Source organism: Vicia villosa, linkage group LG4 (genome assembly GCF_029867415.1).
Source record: "Vicia villosa cultivar HV-30 ecotype Madison, WI linkage group LG4, Vvil1.0, whole genome shotgun sequence".
NCBI lineage: Eukaryota > Viridiplantae > Streptophyta > Magnoliopsida > Fabales > Fabaceae > Vicia > Vicia villosa.
In genome coordinates, this window is record NC_081183.1 from 85975897 (window position 1) to 85990614 (window position 14718).

At 36.8% G+C, this 14718-nt stretch overlaps 1 long non-coding RNA gene across 1 annotated transcript; it reads right to left on the bottom strand.

The window, feature by feature from the left end:
* Nucleotides 1-527: 527 nt before the first annotated feature.
* On the bottom strand, nt 528-13013 carry LOC131594959 (uncharacterized). The gene is made up of 2 exons (XR_009281626.1): nt 12080-13013; nt 528-9716 (listed from the first exon to the last, which is right to left on the bottom strand). It is a non-coding gene; the product is annotated as an uncharacterized LOC131594959 (long non-coding RNA).
* Between the last annotated feature and the right edge of the window lie 1705 nt (nt 13014-14718).

The window sequence follows — 14718 nt, forward strand, 5'->3', positions numbered from 1 at the left end:
TAGACCCATGTTCTGATTCTGCTTCGACCATCTTCTGATGTCTTGCCAGACCATGTTCTGATGTTGCATGCTGAACCTTCTGAGTCAAAGCTTCTGAGCGCTGATTTATGCATACTCTTTATATATTTCCTGAAAAGGAAATTGCATTGGATTAGAGTACCATATTATCTTAAGCAAAATTCATATTATTGTTATCATCAAAACTAAGATAATTGATCAGAACAAATCTTGTTCTAACAGTTACAACCCTTGAAAGTCCTAACTGAAGCATGGTTAGTTCGAAAGCATACTGTCACCAAAATGGTATCTTGACTCTTTAAGATTTACCACAAATGCTGAGTTGATATTTCGTTTTTACAAACATCACGTTTTTTACAAACATCACGCTTTTACATCTCCTATTTTAATGTTTTTCAAAAGAAACTCAAGGCAGACATATGCATTGCATCTTATGAATTCATTATTAAACATATTCTGCTACATAATTTCAAATGTTAGCATCAGAAAGAATTTACACAGGGTACAACTAATGATCAAAATTCATCTCGACAGAAGAAATCATTTCAAAAGCAACGTCTCCTACAAATACAAGGGGCATGACACAATTTATCCAGTCGATCTGGGGCAATCAAGTCAAGATTCCGATAATCTCTCAAGAATGTCAAATAATCAGGGGCATACACCCGAGTGGGTCTGATGCTACTTCCCGACCAGTAAGGGGAATCACCCTAAGTTTATGATTACTAGGGGCAAGTCACCCATAGTACGCATCTCATAAGGTCCCCACGAGGCAAAACTCTCCAAGGTCCCTATTAACTGGGGCAAAGCTATGCAAGGCATATTCAAACACTTCGATCAACACTCATTGGTGTGTCCCAATCAATACAAGTCCTAGAACGACAGTTACTACAATCATTAGGGACAATGTTCAAGGCATCCATGTTTTCCCACAGAGCCAGTGTCACATGATCATATCCCCACAAAGTAATCTTTAAGTATCTATCTTCCATCCCTCCTCCAACAGGGTCTATTCATCTCTCTTATCCCTAGTCAGGGTGCATCAAGGATCAATCATTCAAATGGCTCTCATCTCCAAGCAGAAAATCATAAATCCCTAGTGGAGCATCTTCAAAACAAGACCATACATCAAAATCACAATGATATAGAGATTTAATTTCTCAATCAAGAAAAATTACTAGTATACTCCAGATAGCATAAATCATGCTTACACATCATATATCATAATAAATTCATACATAACATTCAAGTTTCTCATTTATTTTGAGAGACTCATCATATAATACATGCATCATGACATTGCATAAAGATTAACTTTACCTTTTCAGGATACATGTACAAGCAGATAAACAATATATCCAATTCTCAAAGATCTAAATTGGTTACCCCACAAGGCGTCGAGACGATCAACAATCAAAGATCTAAATCCATCAATACAAACGGTGGAGACGATCATTCCAAGATCTAAATCAGTGGCTATACACGATGTTGAGACGATTGACATTACAAAGATCTATATTGGTTACCCCACAAGATGCTGAGACGATCGACATTACAAGATCTAAATTGGTTACCCCACAAGGTGCCGAGACGATCAACATTCAAAGATCTAATTCTATCATCACGAACGGTGTAGACACGATCATCTTTCCAAGATCTAATTCAGTTACTACGAACAGTGCTGACACGATCAACATCATGAACGGTGCGGACACGATCAAAGAAAGAGATAGACTTAATCATGACGCTCAATTCAGAAAAGAACACGACAATGGAGTCACGACAATAGAGTCATGACAATGGAGTCACGACAATGGAGTCACGACAATGGAGTCACGACAATGGAGTCACGACAATGTGTAACACCCCGATATCCGCTGCACGCATCAACCGTGTCGGCCAACCGAGCATGTTACCGGCTTAATCAATAATCCCCCTAGGTCCGCTTACCGGCTGCCCAGGAAATATTGTTTTTGCCTCCCGCAGGAATCGAACCATGTACCTAGGGGTTAAGTACATATTCATAGCAATTCCTGCTACCACTTGACCATATGGAAATCCAGGGTGTTACACAATGGAGTCACGATAATGGAATCACGACAATTGAGTCACGATAATGGAATCACGACAACTGAGTCACGATAATGGAATCACGACAACTAAGTCACGATAATGGAATCACAACAACTGAGTCACAATAATGGAATCACGACAACTGAGTCATGACAATAGAGTCACGACAACTGAGTCACGATAATGGAATCACGACAATAGAGTCACAATAGTTAAGTCACATATCTAATCCCGATATTCAGTTCGGAAACGATCATGACAATAGGGTCACGACGACGGAGTCACGACAATTGAGTTACAGCAATGAATTTACGACAATGGAATCATGACAATAGATTCACGACAATTAATTCACTCATATGATCCAGACGCTCAGGGCAATCGAGCCAACAACTTAATTCTGACGCCACATATATGGTCTAATGTACGACTCAGCCTGACACACGTCAGCACATCAACTGATGGCATCTTTAAGCCCATATCCGACAATACTTTTCCTGGATGGCATCTTTAAGCCCACTTCATACTTTCTGCGGATGGCATCTCTAAGCTCATCTCTGACACAAGTTCGAACATCAGCAAGCGCAAATTTCTGGGTATTTTAGTATTCAATCATCTTCCACCTTTAGATACCGACTGACATACAAACCACTCTATATCTTCAGGTTTAAGAAGATTGAACAGGGGCAGCTGTCATACCCCAAAATTTGCCCATCTCATTTCCACTTTCAAACTCAAGCCAAGGTTCAAGACTCAAGGACATACTGTCCTAAATAATGACCTCCTAAACTAGGGTTTTGATTTCTCTAAAGAAAATTAATAAATCAAGGTCTCCAATGGATTTCATGTGGCTTATTATTTTCCAAACTATTTCTATGACAAATTTCAAGCTTCAAATCCAAAAATTACTCAGTCAATTGTTCAGACATTCAACTAGTTTGACCTAAAAGACAACTGTGGTCAAAGTACAGTCAAAATTCCCGATTTTTTGTCAACATCCTTATTTTGAAGTATCATTCATCATTTGATCAAGGATTGATCATTATTCATGAAGGAAAGTTCAGAACTTAACAAAACCTAAAGTTTCTAAATTAGAGTTTTTTAACCTAAAGTCAACTGAACTTTGACCAGCCATAACTTTCACATGGAACATCATAAATTTCCCATCCAAAGCTCAATTTGAATGAAATTGAATTTTCTACAACTTTGTCTCTCACATGCCAAGTCTAAAAATGCTTCATTTGAGAGGTATGGATCAAAAGATTATAGGTCCTCTTTGAAAGTCAACCAAAAGCAGGTTTTTGTCAAAGCCCATATCATCAAGATAAAATCCTCAAATGGAAAAAAATCTTCCAAAGTGGCTTGTAGAGGACGTCTTGAGGTTTACAAAAAGTCCTAGAACTCATCCATACCTTAAAAATTGAGGGAGATATGGCTTGTCAAATTTGGACAATTTTGAAAGAAAAATGTGAAGTAAAAGTGGTTCAAAATGATTGTCACGAAATCTGAGGCCCCAAATCTGATTGTCACAAATTTTGTAATATTTATTTGATTTTTTATGAATTTTTAATCATTTAAAAGTGATTTAATTCATGTAAATCAAGTAAAAATCAAATATTCTAGTAGAGATCTTGTCTTAATCAAATCCAATCACCATTCATAACATATTTTCCATTTAATTTCGTGCAAGCAAATTTGTTGAAGATTGGATATGAAATTTGGCAAAAATAGAAACTTTAAAATCATATTGAAATCAAATTTCAAATGATTGATTCAAGAAGATTTGGTCCAGATTTTTAACCTAAAATCATTCTCCTATAAGAGCATAAGCATTGCAGATCACAAGGACGCTGAAGTTTCTGCCTCAAAGAACCCTAAAGGACTCCAAAAAATTCAAGAAAATTCAAAGTTGGAGACCATTACATGGAGCTTCATTAATCCAAACACGTTCCTGAAGGTGCTCTGAAGCTATCCCAATCATTCCCTGGCTCTAAAGCATCAAGAACGCGTCCCTGTAAGTCACGATTTGCTAGTTTAAACTTTGATTCGAATTCAATCATTGATGCATTCTTAACGAAAATTAATTGCATATATATGTTTGTCATGATGTGTTGATTATTTTTGGAAAGTTAATTGTATCTCTGGGCACGTTTACGACCTATCACCATGTTAGGGTTTGTGACTTTCAATTCGAGGCTTTGCGTTACATGTAAAATTAGGGTTGAAGGTAGGTATCATTGAACTCATGACGCCTGGACGATCGTATCCATGGGGGTGCGCCAAATTTTTGCTTCGTTTTGTGGGGTTTATGATTTTGTAGGTGTAATAAGTATGGCTTTTTATAGCGTTTATGTAATAAGCGTTGTAAAAAGCGCATAATGAAAGTTTCCATGAAGAAGAGGAAGCCGTGTCACCACGCCATTGGTCCATTCAAACCAAGAAAAGGCGCGTAAGGATGGTGGCAAGTTCAGGGATCCGGTGCATTAAGACTCACGAGGATACTATGGTCCCTCAGCGTTCTTTCATTGGATCACCCCAGTTTCAAATCCTACGCACCAGAAAGCGCTAGTCTACCATAGACCTCCAGGGACCTGCCACACTGGATCAGAGCTAAGTATTTTCTATTTTTTTTATTTTTAATTATACAATCCCTTATTTATTTTCATTCTTCTTTTATTTTTTATCATCATAGTTTTTTTTTATTTTTATTAAAACTTAAGTTATTCAAACAAATCACATTTTGTTATATAATAATTTAATAATTATTTATTTTTTATCGAAAACTCGATTTTTTTTAATTCTGCCAATAATTGTTTTTTACTAAGAATTCAAATTTTCACATATACTTTTAATCAATTAAATAATTAGGATTTAATCCAATAATTATTTAATTATTATATTTAATCGAACATTCAATTTTCTTATATGGTTATTTAAAAATATTAAATTATTTACTTTTCATATTTTATTTAAACCAGTTGTTTTAGCCCTGATTTATCCTGATAAATTAGGGTTGTCGATCTTTAATGCACTAACTTTTCTCTTCTTTTTCAGGGTTGATCAAGGATTCGATGAAGGCTCGAGATATTTAAATTAATTGTTTTTCTTTCTTAATTTATGCCTTTATTCTGTTTTTTGCCTTTTATTTCCCGCATCAACAAGTGTTTATTGTAATAGCGTAGGACCATTAAACTGTTTTCTTTTTTCTGTGTGGTTAGTAATCCTAGGGAGTGCAAGCCTGTTAACTGAATTAGAATAACTAATTACAAGATAAAATAACTGAATTTAACCACGTGATTGTGCCACACACACACCTTTGGGGTAACCCCTCTTGTTGCCTGTTGCCTTATTATCTGTTGCCTTTTGAGTGTAATTCTGAATAGTCAAGTCCCTCGATTTCGAGGATACCTAAAGCAAGTGCTGCCTTAATACATTGAAATCACCATAAGACTTTTGTCCCTCGATGTTGCCTCAGAAATAAGATGATTGTCCCATTGCTAAGGTATCCTCGCCTGCTGCCTAAAAAAGATTAATGATTATTATATCCTTCCCTAAAGACTACCTACCCTCTATATGGTAGGGACAGTTTTATAGCGAACGATACTTCCTCGATGACCCTTTTTATATCCAATGAAAGGACTTCCTACCTTCTATGGTATGGATAGCCCCTTTCAAACTGAAAAGTTGAAAGAACATAAATCTTAAAATTAGGGTAGTTGCTACTAATTGCTTGCTCTGATTTAAATTCAAACTCTTTTCCCACTTCTTTTCAAAACTACTTTCAAAAAAGGCTACGCTTATTTACAAGCTAAAGTCCTTATTCAAAAGTCTTCTCCTATTCACACACTACACTTCAAACATTTTGAAAACAAAGTGAGCTAAGTAATTAAGAGCCCATGGATAAGGGAAACAAGATGAAGCATGGTTGTAAGGGAACCAAGATGAAACATGGTTGTAAGGGAACCAAGATGAAGCAAGGTTGTAAGAGGAAACCAAGATGAAGCATGGTGGTAAGGGAACCAAGATGAAACATGGTTGTAAGGAAACCAAGATGAAGCATGGTTGTAAGGGAACCAAGATGAAACATGGTTGTAAGGGAACCAAGATAAAAAAATGGTTGTAAAGAGACAAATCCGAAATAAACATCGGATAAACAGAGACAAATGAACCAAAGGGATAAATATGTACTAGATAGATGCCAAGTGAGTTGAACTTTGATCTCAAGGTAAGATGTCGATAGCAACCAGACCTCGGAAAGTGTAAATGAGCGTGAAATTTTTCTATGCATGATAATTTTTCTATGCATGATATGAATGATCAATGCAATGCATTTATTTGTGACAACTACGGAGATAGACTCTTTTGTGCGGCAGAAAAGGATATCTGATTCCTCAACACTTGGAACACTTCCAAAAAGCTCTTTTTGCACACTTGCAAACTGTACTAAACTGATGATCCTTTGAGATGGACTGATAAAATGCCTAGGGAATTCTCTTGAAGAAGATTTTCCCAGCTTAACTGATTGATGTAGAACAGACTGATCATGGTTTCAGCTTTAATAAATCTGGAAATGACTAAGCACTTGGAACTTGGAAACATTTTCCCCAGCATGAGTCTCTAAAGAAGTCTTTTGATAAACCAAATCTGAGAATAGCTCGTATTGAGATAAACCTTGAACTGAATCTTGAAATGAAATGCCCTTGATAAAATCACGAACCAAGTTTCCACAAATGTTTAAAATTCCTTGATGAGGAATGTTGTTTACAAGCAAAAATGTTTGTTTAAGACTGGTAATCTAAATGTAAAGTTCATGCAAACTTTTGAAATCAACAGAAATGGAATTGTAAGGCAATGAGAAAGGCAAAGAAACATGGCATTTGAAGTAAAAGGTAAATCAAATAGATCAAGACAGATGATTGACACAACTTTTGGAGTCAGGTTAAGGCAAACTTGTTGTAATATGCTTTCGAAATAAACTTGGCCTCAATTAGGACTTTTAAAGGTTGTAACATGGCCTGGTTCATGGTTCAAGAAACAAAGGATATAAGGCTCAAAATTTATTTGTACCCACCCCATCTTCGTGATGGACTTCCATCCTACATTCAGTTAATTCAACCTATGCATTCAGGTTTTAAGAGAACTTGGAATTACAACACTTGTATAACAATGATGATTCAGAAGCCAGGGAATATAATTTGAGATGGCAGTCACTTCTTTTCTACAACATTTTGTTGTTTAGGAATTATTGACTTCTTTTTTTCCGACTTTTTCTTCTAATTTCCCTACCTTTTGCCTGAACTGTTTTATTAGAGATTTACAGTTAGCGGGATGCCCCAGTTTTATTTTGCCTAAGTCTCCTTCAAAGGTTTTAACTTAGCGGGATTTTCTTGCATTTTTTTATTCTTCTTTTTTTTTCTTTCTAGAAAGATAGTGACTTCCCTGCTTAACAATTACGGAGAACCATCATCACTGCTTCTGACATGAGAACATCTTCGACACTTCTTGGATGTGTGCGAAGGAAAGCTTGAGATTGCGACCTTTATTGAAATGTATCTTGAATGAAACTCTTGTATTTGAATGCACGAATGAATAAACTAAAAACTACCCATCCCTAGGTTAAAATTACGGGTTTTTCCGTTTAAAAAGAAACTCCAACTTCGAAGGCTCAGAGGGGTTGACAAGGGATTAACTTCCTTATTTCTCTTGTGTTTGGCAATTGAAATAAGGCATGTACATCATCAGCAACGTTTTATCAAAAGCACACCAACAACAATTATGGGTATTTTATTTTCATCATCCTACCTCCAATCTTTGCATAAACAACATGGTAAATAAAGCAAATAAGAGAAACATAGGCAGTAAATAAGAAGAATTGAATCAAAACATGCAATGCTTATTTCATTAAAATTAACAAGTAAGAAACAAACAAGTTTGAAATTAAACAGACATTATAATTGAAAGAAATGCAAACAGTAAAGAAACATGGCCTAATGACTAATCAGCAACAAGAATGAGATGTCCTATTTGAAACACTTAGCTTTAGGAGATAATCTGAATTTGATTGAAGCTTCACTTGTCAGGAACTAGAAAAGGATTGTTGACAACATTTGGAATACAAGCCGTGAAATTTATCACTTTTCCTCTGACTAAATCTTGCACTCTAGCCTTCAGTGCATAACAATGCTCTAAATCATGACCAACAGCTCCCTGATGAAACTCACAATGAAGATCAGCCCCGAATCCAGCAGGAGGGGGATCTCGGGGAGTAAAAGACCTTGTGGTAATCAAGCCCAATTTAACCAAGTGAGGATACATTTCAGTATAAGTCATCGGAATAGGGTCAAACTGGGTTCTATTCCTTTCAGTGTGATTCTGATTCTGACCAGTACTCTGACGAGGAACTTGAACAACAACTACCTGAGGTTGATCATAATGTTGAGCTCTTTGTCAAGGTCTTTGAATAGCACTGGTCTCACCTTCTTTCTTCTTTTGGAAGCTCCCAAAAGGTATCTTTGAAGAATCAGCAGCAACATACACTTTTCCTTTCCTAATTCCTTCTTCTAGCCTTTGACCAATTGTTACCAAATCAGTGAAGTTTGAAGACACACTTCCAATCATCTTCTCCCGAAAGAAAGGAGAGAGGGTATCCATGAACAAGCTAGTCAATTCCTTCTCAGACAGGGGTGGTTCAACTTGGGAAGTCAATTCTCTCCAACGTTGAGCATATTCTTTGAAAGATTCCTTTTCCTTCTGAGCCATGTTTTGAAGTTGACGACAGTCAGGTGCCATATCCAAATTATACTTGTATTTTTTCATGAATGCATCAGCTAAATCTTGGAAACTTTGAACACAGACCTTTTCTAAACTCATGTACCACTTCAACGAAGCACCACTTAAACTATCCTGAAAGCAATGAATGGGCAAATTCTGGTTGTTGGTATACGTAGTCATCTTTCTGTAATACATGGTCAAATGAATCCTTGGACAAGTATGCCCCTTATAATTCTCGAACTCAGGAACTTTGAACTTGGCAGGCATGGCGAGATTTGAAACAAGGCACATATTATCAGAATTCACACTAAAGAAATTGCTTCCTTCCATAGATCTTAATCTCTTTTCCAACTTCTGATATTGCTCACGGGCTTCTTCAATTTCACCACAATCTCCTTGACTAACCCTTCGAGAACCAACAAAACGGTAATCATAGAGAGGGTTATCATATTGAGCGTGTACAGCTTGAGCAGGAGTATGAACCACGAAAGGAGGTTCGAAAAAATTGTAGCATGAAATACTTGTCTGGAAGTTTGACCCACCATAGAAGCATTAACATATGCTGGAGAGAAATTCTCAGGTAACCCAAATTCAGGCCAAGTAGAAGGCGGCTTCCGAACCTGTAAGGGATATACAATAATAGGGAGACTTCGGAAATAATAGTCCTATGAGGCGGATCAATCCTTGCCATTAACACTTGCATAATCTTAGTAAGCTTAATCATGCCTGACTTCAACTCATCAATTTCCATTATGAATTCCATGTTATGTTTCTCTTGGTCAGCCATTCTTTGTCTGACGGTAGCTCTAGTTCCGTAGCGGTGTTGAGGAAATAGCTTGACGGTCAACAGCTAACTGGGAGAAAGAACAACTGGAAATAAGTTCTCGGGTAACCTGAATGAATGCGAGAACTATGCAATGACATACAATGATATGCAATGCAAGATGCACACAAGGGCAAAGGTTCGGCACCAAGTTAAAAGTAACAGGATAAAAGGTTCAACGCCTTCTTTGAAAACCAAAAATCCGGGTATGATAAAGGTCAAGTTTCCTATCCCATCCCAAACTTCACAGGTATGCAGTCTAGACACAAACATGATATCCCTAATGGTCACCCATAATCCTTTAGTCGGGTACCTTGCCATCTGCACTAGGGGTGCATGACAAAGGCATCGTCGAGAGAACTGAATTCGGAGTGTGGTATCTCATGTCTCCTCATACGTGTCAAGGGCCACATGATTTGACATGAGTATCCATGCTAGCCTAGGTGTATACTGGCCTGGGTATTGGGCCTTTTACCTCATAGTATCATCCCACCCACCAGAAAAAACAGTAGATCCAGAATAGTATATATACACAACAGCAGATAACCAGAATATAACAGCAAATAAAGCAGTGTATACAAATAAAACATAAAGAAAACATAAAGAAAGCAAACACCCAAAGATAAAAACAAACAAGATCTAGGACTGTCACTCAGGATGGGCTTAGCAATAGGTCAATTTGTCCTCAGTGAAGTCGCCAGCTGAAACAACTGGATCGAAATCAATGAAGTCGCCATCGATTGTTTATTTATCCCAAGGAATGGGAAAGGAAAACATCGAGTAAAACCTAAAGGGAAAAACAAACAAAGGTCTTACGACCCAGAGAAACAGGTAAGGGTGTCGGTTAGGCAAGGAGAAGGGGTTAGCACTCCTCACGTCCATCGTACTTGACGGGATCAGCTCTTGTTAGTCTAAATCTAAGGGTGTTATCTAAAAGTCTAAAACCTAAAGCTAAAGGGAAACACACGAAAAAGGAAAAGAAAAGAAACAAGGGGAAAAGAAAGAAAATATATACAAGATTGTGCTCATTCAGGCACCGCGACCTAATGCCTACGTATCCCAATTAAGGAATCAGAGCAGCCGTAGTTCGGCTCAAAAGATTTTGTGTGTGTATGATGTTAAACGTCGCATTCCACTGCTGCTCGACCTTTGGAGACTTACACAATTGTCGTGGAACAGAATTAACATGTGCTTAAAAGAAAAGAAAAGAAAATCGAACAAAGCAATTTGAAAAGAAAAAAAAGAAATAAAAATATAATATATAAAAACATAAGTAGCTAAAAAGGAAAATAAACAAGTTAACCATTTAATTAATTAATTAAAAACTGATTAAATTAATTAACCAAAATTAAGAAAAATCAATTAGTAAACTAATCGATTTTACTTAACAAAGATCAATTAATTAAATCAATATTTAACTAATTGCTTAAAAGATGAAAGTGTGTAAATAAAATCAAATAGAAAAATTAAAAGGCTAATTAAAGTATGAAAATAAAATCAAAAATAAAAACATGTTTTTGTTATTTTATAAGATATATGAGAAAATAAAAACAAATAACAAAGAAACAAATTAAAATAAATAAATAAAAACCAAAGGCTCAAAAGAGAAATAAAAGGGGAGGTGCGAGTAGCGTTGGGGCGCGCAGCATTAACAATCCGCTGGGTCCTAGGGATAGTAGGCCCAAGACTTAAAGACTCAAACCAAAGAAAAGGGGGGGCTCGAAAACACAAAGGTGTGTATAAAGAAAAAACGGCGGGCTTATAGTCCTTGAGCCCAACATATTGATTGTGAGCAAGCTTCATATATAGTGGGTGATAATAGGCGCAGGGATGTGATGGTAAGGAAAATGCATCGGTCTTACACAACAACGAAGGCCCAAATTGATACTAACATGAAAAAACCCTAAAAAAGAAACTATCCCCACTCTTAAATCCTTCGACCGCTTCCCCTCTCCCCTGTTCCCCTGTTTCACGTTCTTGTTTCATGCTTCCATCTCCATCGGTCCTCTTCTCTCAATTCTCGCGGTATCTCTCACTCTCTGCAACTCATGTAAAATGATAACAACAAACCTCACAGCTAATCTCCAAAACTCGAACTCTCTCTGCACTTTTGGCTCCCTCACTCGATTCACTCGACCTCTCACTCACATCCCTCTGTTCGCTTGTTTCTGATTCACTTTGCACTGCTCACTCTCAGTTTTGATAACAAAATGTATACACATAACTCCGCACCCAACATCGCGGCATACAAATCCACACAATTACATTCCAAATTCAAACAGAGGTAAAATCCAAACATTACAAGCTAATACGATTCAAACATGGCAACACAACATACATGGTGATCAGTCAAAGATGAAAGTTATAAGAAGCATATAGAATCAAAAAACTAACCGACTCGGAATGTTCTCGGAGGGACGAATCCACGATGAGCTTGATTTCTTTTGCTCTTCTTCAATCCTCGTAAGTTTTGACGCCTCGAACGAATTAGTGATGATGACGATGTTGGATTTGATATCTGAAGGACATGAATCTTGCATATGCGGATCTATTCGAAAATTCTCGTGGCTTATTGTGCATTGCTTATATTCAAATCGCTACTGCTGTGTTAATGAAGGTGCGTGTCATGTGTGATTGGAAACTTAGCTTGTTGACGGATCTGCAAATCATGGTTATGTGGAACTCTGATGTAGTGTTGTTCAGAGTTGTTGCTGATGTGGAGTTGTGCGCTTAGCTGGTTGAAGATGTTGTTCAGTGTGAAGGTTGCGATTTGTTGCAAATGATGATGGATGTTGAATTCAGCTCAGTTGGCCGTAGATGAAGTAATGATGAACAAATCGGTTCGGTATGAAATTGTAGTACGAATATGGTAAGTTGGTGAGATAATTTTGCAAAATCGTTGAAGGTGATGTTTGTTGAAGGTGTTATGATTTTACAGTTTTGCAGTTTACTGAAGATAGCTTTTGGAGGAAGTTATGAACCAATTTTCTGAAGGTATTTTGGCAGCATAACAATATCAATTTTCCTCCCTTTTCTGTGAATCAAAAAGCCGTTTGTATGGGAAAGTGAGGGTGAGGACTGTGTGACGAATTGAGAGGGAAAATTGGAGTCACGACTTCTGCATTTGGATGGAATTTGAGGGTGATCTGTGTGAACCTTTGAGGTGAATTTCTGGCCCTTGATAAATTTGCAATATGTGGCGGAGATTTAATCTGTAAAAGTTTATTCTGAAATGTAATGCAAATGTGAGACTTGTGATGAATTTAGAATTTCGATAGAAAATCCTTTTGTGGTGCAAAAACCGTGACTCCTTTTGCTGGCAAAAACGTGACTGCTCATGGATGTGGGGTCTCCCAATTGACTTTCCACCTAAAACCTATTTTATTTAACAAAAGAAATAAAATAATAATACTAGTAGTAATAAAAATAAAAAAAACTAAAAGAAATAAAAGAAATGGTTTTTATATTAAAAATTAATTTTAATTCTTAACAATAATCCAATTTTGATTTTGAATTAAAGTTTAAAAATTAAGACTAAAGTTTAACATAAAATCAGGGTGATATTTATGAAATTTAAAATGAAGACAATGGAACTTTAAACATTAAATTGGAATAGACTCGAAACATTGATTTTTACGTCGACCGTTTCGCATCATCTCGCAAGTCAGACTTTTCTCGATCCAATCCCTGTCTAACAAAAAAAAAAGAAAAAGACATATTTTTGCAATTTTGATTAATGGTTAGTAAACATAACAAAAAAAATGAATAAAATATAGCAGTGCAAATGAATCAGAATCTTAGGGTAAAAATCATGGTGCAACAACTGCCCCTATTTAAGTCTCTTCTATCAGAAAATAGGAGATACTTAAATACAAACAAAGCCCGATTTTTAGCCTAAGATGCCCCAAGGATGATATGAATGTATGAATTCTTTTTATTTTGTTTTTGTATGATATGATATGAGACAGACTCGAATCTCTGTGGGGAATATAGCGACACGAGAGACAAACTGTTGATGGGATGAGTAAAAGACTTGATGAAAGAGACGTTAGAAGAGAGGTATCACAACATCCAGGAATGGATCTGAATGAGGTGAGAAATCACAATATCCATGAATAGGTCTGAATAAGGTGAGAAAGGTATCACAACATTCTGGAATGGATCTGAATGAGGTGAGAAATCACAATATCCAGAAATAGGTCTGAATAAGGTGAGAACCAAGATGAAGCATGGTTGTAAGGGAACCAAGATGAAGCATGGTTGTAAGGGAACCAAGATGAAGTATGGTTATAAGGGAACCAAGATGAAACATGGTTGTAAGGAAACCAAGATGAAGCATGGTTGTAAGGGAACCAAGATGAAGCATGGTTGTAAGGGAACCAAGATGAAACATGGTTGTAAGGGAACCAAGATGAAGCATGGTTGCAAGGGAACTAAGATGAAGCATGGTTGTAAGGGAACCAAGATGAAACATGGTTGTAAGGGAACCAAGATGAAACATGGTTGTTAAGGGAACCAAGATGAAACACGGTTGTAAGGGAACCAAGATGAAACATGGTTGCAAAGAAACCAAGATGAAACATGGTTGTAAGGGAACCAAGATGAAACATGGTTTTAAGGGAACCAAGATGAAACATGGTTTTAAAGGGAACCAAGATAAATCATGGTCGTAAAGGGAACCAAGATGAAGCATGGTTGTAAGGGAACCAAGATGAAACATGGTTGTAAGGGAACCAAGATGAAGCAAGGTTGTAAGGAAACCAAGATGAAGCATGGTTGTAAGGGAACCAAGATGAAACAAGGTTGTAAGGAAACCAAGATGAAGCATGGTTGTAAGGGAACCAAGATGAAACATGGTTGTAAGGGAACCAAGATGAAACATGGTTGTAAGGGAACTAAGATAAAACATGGTTGTAAAGAGACAAATCTGGAATAAACATCGGATAAACAGAGACAAATGAACCAAAGGGATAAATATGTACTGGATAGATGCCAAGTCACGCTTTTCTCAATCCAATCCCTGTCTAACAAAA